We start from the raw sequence: 12,265 nt of genomic DNA, 5'->3' as shown, positions 1-12,265 counted from the left end.
AACAACAAGGTCCTACTGTAGAGCACAAGGAACTATGTTCAACGTACTGGGATAAACCACAGTGGAAAAGAATATGAAAAAGAATGTCTATATGTGTATAAGTGAGTCACTGCTGTGCAGCAGAAATTAGCACAACCTTGTAAATCAACCATATGTCAATAGAATTTAGAAACTAAAAGTAAAACAAAGGACACTCAGGCCGGGGAGAAGGAGGGGTACGGAATTCGGGAATCTAAAAAAAAAAAAAAAAAAAGTGGTCATGCAGGACGGGAATAAAGACGCAGACCTACTAGAGAATGGACTTGAGGACACGGGGAGGGGGAAGGGGAAGCTGGGACGAAGTGAGAGAGTGGCATGGACATACATACACTACCAAACGTAAAACTGATAGCTAGTGGGGAGCAGCCGCATAGCACAGGGATATCGGCTCGGTGCTTTGTGACCACCTAGAGGGGTGGGATAGGGAGGGTGGGAGGGAGGCAGACGCAAGAGGGAAGAGATATGGGGATATATGTATATGTATAGCTGATTCACTTTGTTGTAAAGCAGAAACTAACATGCCATCGTAAAGCAATTATACTCCAATAATGGAGAGATGTTTTTAACAAAGATGTTAAAAAAAAAAAAAAAAAGGACAGCTTCACTCAGATCCTTGGCAAGCCTCAGCATCTGGCCCAGGGCTCCTCAGCCTGGCACTGCAGACATATGGGGCTGGATGATTATCTGTGGCGGGAGCCGTCTTCGTGCACTGTAGGATGTTGAGCAGCCTCCCTGGTCTCTACCCACCAGGTGCCAGCAGTGTGTCCCCCTCATGTTGTGACAACCAAAAACGTCTCCAGGCATTGCCAGGTGTCCCCTAGTGGGCAAAGTCACCCCTGATGGAGAACCACTGGTTTAGCCACACTTAATCACACTGTTTTCTTTTCAGTGTATTTCCTTTTAAAAATTTTTTTAATTTTTTAGAGTAGTCTCAGGGTCACAGCAAAATTGAGCAAAGTTGCAAAGAGTTCCCATACACCCCCTGACCCATACATGCCTACTCCCCCCATTGTCGACTTTCCCCACCAAAATGGGCCATTGGTGACAAGAGAAGAACTTGCACTGATACATTGTTATCACCCAGAGTCTATAGTTTGTATCACCATTCATTGTATCATTGTACATTGTGTGGGTTTGGACAAATGTATATTGACATATACCCACCATTATAGCATCACACGCGGTATTTTCATGGCCCTAAAATTCCTCTGTGCTCTACCTGTGCCTCCCTCCGCCCCAGCCCAGTTTGAAAGGTTTGAAAATAGACAAAATAGCAACATTTTTTCTGTTACACTCATCGTTTCAACACTGACCAACTCATACCCCCAGCATGCTGTAACCACCAGAATTATTTTCAAAGCAAATTCCAGACATGATGCCATTTCATCCATACGGAGTTCAGTATCTGTTTCCTAAAGAGAAAGCCTCTTGTATAAAGCTGATTTATTTTATTTTTCATAAAGAGCTGACTTTTGAACGCACACAGAGCCTACCCCCTCGAAGTCACCTGATATTGTCTGTTGCAAAGAACGAGGGGGAAAGAATGGCGTATGTGAGCATTACTTAGATCGAAGCTATGTTACACACAAGCAAAATTCTGCATTGCTTGGGAATTACACACTAGATATAGTACAGCCTGGTTCTAAAAGCGTGATCATTCCCTGTGTGCCAGGAGCCGTGCTGAGCTTTGAGGGGAAAATATAGGACATACTCCCTGCCCTTGAGATGCTCACGATCTGATTGATAAACACTGAATGCAACACATGGGATGTGGGGCAAACGTGTCATGCATCCCATGCTCTGCACGGCTGGACAATAATAAAATAAGAATCAGCAGCGGCAGCGGGAACAGCTGGGCTTCATTGAGACCTCACTACCTCAAGCACCCAGAATGCAGAGCAAAAACAAAGCAGGAAAATTAGAGAAAAGTGGGTGGGAAATGGGATCTAGGGGTGTACTTTGGAGAACAATGGCTAGCTTTCAGGTGTTTTCATGGTTTGGATAGGGCGATTCTAGAATCTTGACTGCGCTGGTCTGAACCCAAGAATAACTAACCGTTCCTTTCCTCAGATAGAGAGCAATGCAAAAATTACAAAGATTCCTTGGGAACCAGCTGGGCTATTTCATTCAGCAGAAAGTTCTATGGGAGACAATAGGGGGTCTCCTCAGGCTGCCAATCGACGCTTGTTTCTAAAACGACTGCTTCTCCCCTCTCCCAAGACCATCCTACACACAGCTGTCTTCAGGGCCACTTGCCAAAAAGCTTATTTATTTCATCAAGATTTTTACTTGTCAAAGACTAGAAACAACCCAGGCATGCATCCATGGGGGATAATAATAATTCATAATAACATTATAGTTTAATTATTTCTGGTTTAGTCCATAAAATGGAATACTACACTATTCTTTTCCCTTATAGGTTATTACAAGATATTGAGTGTAGTTTCCTGTGCTATACCGTAGGTCCTTTTTGGTTATCTATTTTATATATAGTAGTGTGTATCTGTTAATCCCAAACTCCTAATTCATCCCTCCCCTCCCCTTTGGTAACCATAAGTTTGTTTTCTATGTCTATGAGTCTGTTTCTGTTTTGTAAATAAATTCACTTGTGTCACATTTTAGATTCCACATATAAGTGATATCATATGACATTTGTCTTTGACTTACTTCACTTAGTATGATAATCTCTAGGTCCATTCATGTTGTTGCAAATGGCATTATTTCATTCTTCTTATGGCTGAGTAGTATTCCATTGTATATATGTACCACATCTTCTTTATCCATTCATCTGTCAATGGACATTTAGGTTGTTTCCATGTCTTGGTTATTGTAAACAGTGCTGCAGTGAACATTGGGGTGCATGTATCTTTTCGAATTACAGTTTTCATCTTTTCCAGATATATGCCCAGGAGTGGGATTACATGATCATATGGTAGCTCTATTTTTAGTTTTTTAAGGAAATTCCATACTGTTTTCCATAATGTCTGGACCAATTTACATTACCACCAACAGTGTAAGAGGGTTCATTTTTCTCCACACCCTCCAGAGGAAAGTCTTTTCACGACCTGTCTTTTTGAATCTTTGAATGTTTTATCTATTCCAAAAAATGAATGAAATTCGATTTTAAATTAAAATAAGTAATATTAAAAATAAATTAAAACGGAGACGCCGGCCCTTTTTCCCCAGCAGCCCCTACCATCTTCATCATGTTGATAGTTCACCATGGGAGCCCAGTGGCACTTTCTGACCCTCCATTTTGCCCAACTTTGACACAGTCAGCAGAACGAGAACTACCCTCATTTAACGAGTGTCCTTTCTTCCCCCTCCCAGGTGTGTTATTGGCTTCAAGGAAGAGACCGTCAGCCTGGGACCAAGAGAATCCCGGGGCGAGTTCCCGGTGAGACAACTGTCCTATGCAACACCTCCAAGGCCTCCCACATCCTGTACAGATCGTGGAGAGGACCCGTGGGGACAGGTGAAAGGTGGGCATCCATGTCTGGTGCATTTACAGAATGAGAAGGGGAGGAGAATGGGCAAGAAGTCTTCAGAGGGACTTCCCTGCTGGTCCAGTGGTTAAGACTCCACGCTCCCAAAGCAGGGGGCCCGGATTCCATCCCTGGTAGGGGCACTAAGATCCCACATGCCTAATGGCACAGCCAAAAAAAAAAAAAAAAAAAACTGAAGAAGGCTTCAGAGGGGACCTGGGGTCAGACTGTGCATCGTATATAAGCACTGTGAACAATCTATTCCTCCTCCGAGGAGAGTAGGATTCTAAACAGGAAAGCTCCATCTCAGACCTGCCTTTTAGGAAGATTATTTGGGCTGCCTAAATGGATTGGCTGGGGTGATAATCCCCAGATTTCTGTCCTTACCATTCCACTTCTATATTTTCCCCCATATTAACCTTAGGGCCTATGTGATTCCCTCCTTAACTTTTTGTTTTTTAAATTTTAATGGACTCCCTGCTTCTTTAAATTGAAACAGTCTTATTGAAGATAAGTTCTTTAACTTCCAGTATAGTTGCTTTACAATGTTGTGTTAGTTTCAGGTGTACAGCAAAGTGATTTGGTTGTACGTGTATATGTATATATCTATACTCTTTTATTTCTTTCCATATAATTCATTACAAGATATTGAATATAGTTCCCTGTGCTCTTCAGTAAATCCTTGTTGTTTATCTGTTTCATATACGTACCAGGTATATGTTAATCCCAAACTCCTAATTTATCCCTCTTCCCCAATAGTTTCTTTTTAATGTTATTTTAGTTTTTGTAAAGTTATTTTTATGTAATGTTATGTATGTCATGTAATGTTATGTAATGTTTATGTATTTTTATGTAATGTTATTTATACAGCAGGTTCTTATTAATTATCTATTTTATACATATTAGTGTATATATGTCAATCCCAATCTCCCAATTCATCCCACCCCCCCCCCACTTTCCCCCTTTGGTGTCCATAGTTTTTTCTTCTACATCTGTGTCTCTATTTCTGCCTTGCAAACCGGTTCATCTGTACCATTTTTCTAGATTCCACATATATGCGTTAATATACAATATTTGTTTTTCTCTTTCTGACTTACTTCATTCTGTATGACAGTCTCTAGGTCCATCGGCGTCTCTACAAATGACCCAGCTTCATTCCTTTTAATGGCTGAGGAATATTCCATTGTATATATGTACCACAACTTCTTTATCCATTCGTCTGTTGATGGGCGTTTAAGTTGCTTCCATGACCTGGCTATTGTAAATGGTGCTGCAATGAATATTGGGGTGCATGTATCTTTTTGAATTATGGTTTTCTCTGGGTATATGCCCAGTAGTGGGATTACTGGGTCATATGGTAATTCTATTTTTAATTTTTTAAGGAACCTCCATACTGTTCTCCATAGTGGCTGTATCAATTTACATTCCCACCAACAGTGCAAGAAGGTTCCCTTTTCTCCACACCCTCTCTAGCATTTATTATTTGTAGATTTTCTTATGATGCCCATTCTAACCGATGTGAGGTGATACCTCATCATAGTTTTGATTTGCATTTTTCTAATCATTAGTGGTGTTGAGCAGCTTTTCATGTGCTTCTGGGCCATCAATATGTCTTCTTTGGAGAAATGTCTATTTAGATCTTCTGCCCATTTTTTGATTGGGTTGCTTGTTTTTTTAATATTGAGCTGCATAAGCTGTTTATATATTTTGGAGATTAATCCTTTGTCCATTGATTCGTTTGCAAATATTTTCTCCCATTCTGAGGGCTGTCTTTTCATCTTGTTTATAGTTTCCTTTGCTTTGCAAAAGCTTTTAAGTTTCATTAGGTCCCATTTATTTATTTTTGTTTTTATATCCATTACTCTGGGAGGTGTTTATCCCTCCCCCCCAATAGTTTTTATACAGTGATGTATGTCCATTATTTCTCAATACACCTGAAAAAAATAATTTAAAATAATAATAAATAAAGATAATTTTACTATTCAGCCATAAAAAAGAATGAAATAATGCCATCTGCAACAACATGGATAGACCTAGAGATTATCATATTAAGTGAAGTCAGACAGACAAAGATAAATATCATATGATATCACTTATATGTGGGATCTTAAAAAATGATACAAGTGAACTTATCTATGAAACAGAAAGAGATTCACAGACATAGAGAACAGACTTGTGGTTGCCAAGGGGGAAGGGAGGTGGAGGAGGGAAGGATTTGGAGTTTGGGATTAACAGATGCAAACTATTATGTATAGGTTGAATAAACAACAAGGTCCTACTGTACAGCACAGAGAACTATATTCAATATCCTGGGATAAACCATCACGGAAAAGAAGATGAAAAGGAATGTATATATAAGTATAACAGAATCAGTTAGCTGTACACCTGAAACTAACACAACATTATAAATCAACTATAGTCCAGTAAAATAAATTTTAAAAAAATAAAGATAATTTTATATTCACCCTTGGAAATGATCAATGAGAGATTGCTCTGATGGGGTTCGATGCTCCCTCTAGATTGAGGGAGCAGCACATGCAAAGGCCCTGGCGTAGGAACATATGTGGTCTGTCCAGGGAGCAGCAGGAAGGCTGGTGCAGGTGGAGTCAAGGAGGTGAAAAGAGTGGTGAGAGATGGGGAGGGTGTGGACGTGGGCCACGGCAAGGAGAGGGGCCACTGCCCTTCGTGAAATAAATTTGGGTAGGTTTCTAGCAGGGGAATAACATCAGTTTTGCATTTACACAGGAGCCCTCTGGCTATGTCATGGAGATGAAGCTGCAGAGCAGAAGCCAGAAGACTTGTGGGGTCACCGCCCCGCCCCTCCCCCGCCTCCCACCTCACCAGCATCCTTCTCACATGTAACTTCCCTTGGTCTCGGAAGAAGGTACGGGTTTGAACTAAAGCGTCAGCTCAGCCCTCAGAAGAAACGTGTTTCCATGAGGCTGCACCATGGTCCTCAACCAGGGTGGCTGTGCCCCCAGGAAACATTCAGAAATATCTGGAGAGACTTTTGGTTGTCCCGATGGGGGCGGGGGGAGGAGTTCTGCTGGCATCTGGTGGGTAGAAACCAGGGATGCTGCTCAACACCCTACAGTGCATGGGACGGGCTGCCACAGCAGGGAACGATTCCGTTCAAAATGGCAATAGTGCCCAGGCCGAGGGTCTTCTTGCCCTTTATTTGAGGTTCGTGTGTGTGCATGTGTGCCTCTGTATGTGTGTGTGTGATGACATCGTCCATATATACCTTACATGGCATGTCTGCATCCCAGCTCCACCAACTGGCTGTGTGCCCTCAGGCCAGTTACTTAACTCTCTGGGCCTGGGTCGCCACATTTTTAAATCAGGGATCATCAAATTACCTGCCTCACATGGTTGTTGGGAAGTGTAGTTAATATGGAAAGTGCTTGTAAACAGGTCCTGGCTCAGAGAGGGTATTCAACAAGTGGCAATCATTAGTTACCATCACTTTTCTCAATATTGATCTAGTCAGGAGATAGGTGTTACTAGCTTGGCTCTAAGGATGCTGGGGATCTTGTAGTGTCCTACTTGGTAGGACAGGGGCAGCCATGCGTCCCACTAGGGGGAGGACTTGCGGCCAGACCACCATGGGAGTGGGGGGATCCTGACCCTACTGGGAAGATGGATCACATGACATGTAGTCTAAGGAGAGCACGGCAGTCAACAGCTGAGGCTCAGGAATTAGCGCTTCTATCTTAAATCCGGGTTCTGCTCCTCCCTGGCATTTGGACCTCCAATAACAAGTTAACTCCCCCGTGCCTCAGTTTCCCCATGGGGAATGAAGGCCTATCCTAGTGTCAACCCACTAGAGCTGCTATAAAGATCAAAGTGAGGGACTTCCCTGGTGGTCCAATGGTTAAGAATCTGAGCTCCCAGTGCAGGGGGCCCGGGTTCGATCCCTGGTTAGGGAACTAGGTCCTGCATGCCACAAGGAAAACCCAGCGCAGCCAAATAAATAAATAAATATTGTTTTAAAAAATCAAAGTGAGTGGCAGGGGTGGTGTCTGCCAGCCCTTGGGCCTCAGGATGGGACCCACTGGCAAAGAAGCTCTTTAAAGGAGTTTTAGTAGCTGAACTTGTAGACATTTTTTGAAGCATATTTTTTTTAAAAAGATGAACACAAGGCAAGATTTCAGGCAAAACACGAGCAAGAAATTCCCCTTCATCTTGGAAGTTTATTACAAATCCAGTGAACACTCTGGAATGTATGGGATCAGAGAGCAAGATCCAGAAAAGTGGCTGAACAGCAAAAATTAGGAACTTGCCATCAATTAAAGTTTCATATTTCATAGTATCAGGCAGGAATAAAATTCCAAAGTTGACATGAATATTTAAAGTTAACTGTAAACTTTAAGTCGGGGGGGGGCGGTTTTAATTAAATTTAATTTATTTTTTGGCCACACAGCCTGTGGGATCTTAGTTCCCCGACCAGGGATGGAACCCGCATCCCCTGCATTGGAAGTGAGGGGTCTTTTTTTAAAAATTTATTTATTGGCTGCGTTGGGTCTTCGTTGCTGCATGGGGACTTTCTCTAGTTGCGGTGAGCAGGGGCTACTCTTGGTTGCCGTGCACAGGCTTCTCATTGAGGTGGCTTCTCTTGTTGCAGAGCATGGGATCTAGGCACTCGGGCTTCAGTAGTTGCAGCACATGGGCTCAGTAGTTGTGGCTCGCGGGCTTCAGTAGTTGTGGCTCGTGGGCTTCAGTAGTTGTGGCATGCAGGCTCTACAGCACAGGCTCAGTAGTTATGGCGCATGGGCCTAGCTGCTCCACGGCATGTGGGATCTTCCCAGACCAGGGATCAAAGCCGTGTCCCCTGTATTGCCAGGTGAATTCTTAACCACTGCGCCACCCGGGGAGTCCCGGAAGTGTGGAGTCTTAACCACTGGACCGTCAGGGAAGTCCCTAGAGGTTTCATTCTTTGGACTAACTGTGAAGAAACTGATGGAAGGTTTGTATATTATGTTGTAAATAGAGTTTTGTTTACCACTCAAAATAAAGTGGTTCTCCTTAAAAAAATAAAACCTCCCTTGTAATTCTGAATATATAAACCTTTCAAAATGGATAAAATAGTGAAACATCTATTTTTAATATTTATTACATTGTTTTCTTTTCCATTGTAGTTTATTACAAGATATTGAATATAGTTCCCTGCATTATACAGTAAGACCTTATTGTTTATCTAATTTATCCCCCACCTCCTTTCCCCTTTGGTACCATGGGTTTGTTTTCTATGTCTGTGAGTCTGTTTCTGTTTTGTAAATAAGTTCATTAATATTTATCACATTTTAACTCACACATTTAAAATAACATTATCTAAAAATATATGAACTAGAAATATTGCTTTTATCCATTTTCACATTGCCTGAAACAATATTTAAACTCTACATCAATGTCTCTGGTACTACTAGAGCCATTTTGGAGTAAAATTCGTCATAAAGTTCAAAAAAACAAAAAGATCCAAGTTCAGTAAGACATCTAAAGCACACAACACACGTTAGCTATTATTATTTTTGTTGTTGTTGTTAATGAGCTGACTTTGAAGACAGGGTAAGGACGAGGCAGGTACATAAAAGCGTGAAATGGAAGGAGAAACACAGCTTCGGGGATTCAGAGCACAGAGTGGGAGGTTCAGTGAGCCGGTGTCTTAGGACTGAGGTGAACACATATTGTCAAATAGCCAGCCAGAAATACCATCCTGACGGACAGTCCCACAGTGGCTGGGTTTCGCTGACCCACCCAACCCCGATATTTTCATCCTCCTGACCCTTTGCTCATGCTATCGGGACAACTGGATGTCGCAGGAGTTGTGTGCAATTTTCTCTAAATACGAAGAATGATGCCTGCATTTTATAGGTTTACATTTCTGTCAGGATTCACCTGTTGGTCTCCATAGTCTAGATTTCACTTGAGATACCCGGGTTTTTTTATAATTTCTAATATATTGCATAATTATTTATTTTAGTATCAATTATATGCACGTGATTCCAGAACGTTTTTTGCTTTTTAAGCACAACTTTTTTTTTAAGGAGTGGCTGTATTAGTTTGCATGGGCTGCCATAACAAAGCACCAAAGGGTGGCTTCAACAATAGAAATTTATTCCCTCGCAGTTCTGGAGGCCAGAAGACTGAGATCAAGGTTTCAACATGGTTGGTCTCCTGAGACCTCGCTCTTTAGATTGTAGACAATTATCTTCTCCCTGTGTCCTCACATGGTCATCCCTCTGTGTGCGTCTGTGTCCAAATCTCCTCCTCTTATAAGGACACTAGTCATATTGGATTAGGGCCCCATGACCTCATTTTACTTTAATTCCCTCTGTAAAGACCCCATCTCCAAACGCAGTCACGTTCTGAGGTCCTGGGGTAAGAGCTTCAGCTTCTGAATTTAGGGGAGACACAACTGGAGCTACAACAGCCCAGAACCAAGGTGGGCGAGTAGTTGTAAGATGAGGCTGGAGAGCTTGGTAAGACCACACCTGGAGAGATATTTTAGGCCATGACCGGTGTCTTGAATTTCACCCTGAGTGCGGTCGGGAGCCCCCAAGGACATCAGGCAAGGGAGAGCCATGGTCAGACTTGTGTCTAAGCACCATGGCTCCAGCTGCCGGTGGGGCACCGGGGCTGGACTGGAGGCCACAGGTGACCATGGGGGAATCCAGGCATGGAAACTGGACATGGCTGGGGTCAGCAGGGTGGGCGGACCTGGGCAGAGAGGACTGAGATTTGGACCCAAGTTACCAGGCTTGGAAGTACATGCTGTCAACTGCATCCGTCCCCCTAGAGAGATGAAACACAGCACATAAGACTGCCGCCCTGCTCTTGACCATCTGTGTCCAAAAGCCTTTTCCTTTCTCAGGCCCTGCCCATTGGATGTGTTTCTCTCTACTTGGATAGGTTTTCAAGTAACTCCGTGAGGTTCTTTTTTTTTTTTTTTGTACTTTAAAAAATCGTGTTTGTTGTAGAAACTTTAGAAAATGCAGATGAAAATAAAGAAATAAAAACTACCTATAATCCCCAGCAGGCACAGAATCTGTTTCCAGTCCTTATTTTTCTGTTTTGTTTTTGTTTGTTTTTGCTCCTTCCCAACCACCTCTCCCTGCTTTTTAAAAATTCAGATACAGTTGATTTACCATATTATATAAGTTTCAGGTGTACAATGTAGTGATTCACAATTTTTAAAGGTTATACTCCATTTCCAGTTATTATAAAATATTGGCTATATTCCCCGTGTTGTACGATATATCCTCCTAGTTTTTTGTTTTGTACATAGTATTGGTAGTTTGTACCTGTTAATTCCCTACCCCATCTTGTCCCTCTCCGCTTCCTTCTCCCCACTCCGCTAGTTTGTTCTATCTGTGAGCCTGTTTCTTTTTTTGTTATATTCATACGTTTGTTTTATATTTCAGATCCCACATATGAGTGATATCATAGTGTTTCTTATTTCAGTAAATCCGTGCTATTCTCATGACGCCCTCTGCTGGCCATTCTGTTCATCGTGTGTTAATGGTTTCTCCCGAGCCATCCAGCCCCCGGGGGGCCGGCACCAGCGTCCTGGGTCTCTTAAGCCCTTGAAATGTGGCTGGTGCGAATTGACATGTGCCATAACGTATAACACACACTAGATTTCCAAGACTGCACGAGAAAAATAATGTGAGATAGCATGTTAACAATGGTAGTTTTTTTAAGCATCCATAATTTTCTATATATTCAGAAACATGGACTATATTGTATTAACATTTTTTTTTTTTGGCCACACCACGCAACTTGCGGGATCTTAGTTTCTGGACCAGGGATTGAACTCAGGCTTCGGCTGTGAAAGCTCTGAGTGCTAACCACTCGACCGCAAGGGAATTCCCAACAACGCTTTATACTGATTACATGTAATATTTTGAATATGTAGTTAACCCTTGAACAACACAGGGGTTAGGAGTGCTGACCCTCCGAGCAGTGAAAAATTTGAGTATAGCGAATAGTCAGCCCTCCGAAGCCAGAGTTCCTCCACATCTGTGGTTCCGCCTCTGCAGAGGTGTAGTACTGTCCTATTTACTCTTTTTTATTGTTGTTGTTTTTTTTTTTTTTTTTTTTTGCGGGCGCAGCCGCTCCCCGGCATGTGGGATCCTCCCGGACTGGGGCACAAACCCGTGTCCCCTGCATCGGCAGGCGGACTCCCAACCACTGCCCCACCAGGGAAGCCCTGTCCTATTTACTCTTGAAAAAAATCTATGTGCAGGTCAGCTGTACTGGGTTAAATAAGAGCTGGCCTTAAAATTGATTTCACCTGTTCCTTTTCTATTTTTTTTCATGAGGATGCTAGGAAACTTTAAGTTATGTATGTGACTCACGTTATATTTCTTTATTTCTCATTGGTCTGGACTATTATAAATGTATGTGTATCTACCAGGGTCTCTCAGCCTTGGTACTTCTGGCATTCGGGGCCAAATCGTTCTTTGCCGTGCGGGCCATCCACGTGTGCTGTAGGATGTTGAGCAGTGTCCTTAGATGCCAGCAGCCTCACCCCTTCAGTTGTGACAACCAAAAACGCCTCCAGACATTGACAAGTTGTCCCCCGAGGAGCAAAATCACCCTCAGTTAAGAACCATTGACATATATTTTTAATTTATAAATATATATTTTTATATATAAAAATATATCTATACTATATATTGAGTTTATATACATAAAACACAGCTGACCCTTGAACAACACAGGTTTGAACTGCGTGGGTC

The 12,265-nt window shown here is 42.3% G+C and overlaps 1 pseudogene; it reads left to right on the top strand.

Moving 5' to 3' along the window:
• The first annotated feature begins 1,582 nt into the window (after window positions 1-1,582).
• On the top strand, window positions 1,583-7,799 carry LOC136140895 (protein CEBPZOS-like; annotated as a pseudogene).
• Window positions 7,800-12,265: the final 4,466 nt, after the last annotated feature.

Source organism: Phocoena phocoena, chromosome 20 (assembly GCF_963924675.1).
Source record: "Phocoena phocoena chromosome 20, mPhoPho1.1, whole genome shotgun sequence".
NCBI lineage: Eukaryota > Metazoa > Chordata > Mammalia > Artiodactyla > Phocoenidae > Phocoena > Phocoena phocoena.
The sequence above is the reverse complement of the archived record's forward strand: the minus strand, read 5'-3'. Positions and strand labels throughout refer to the sequence as shown.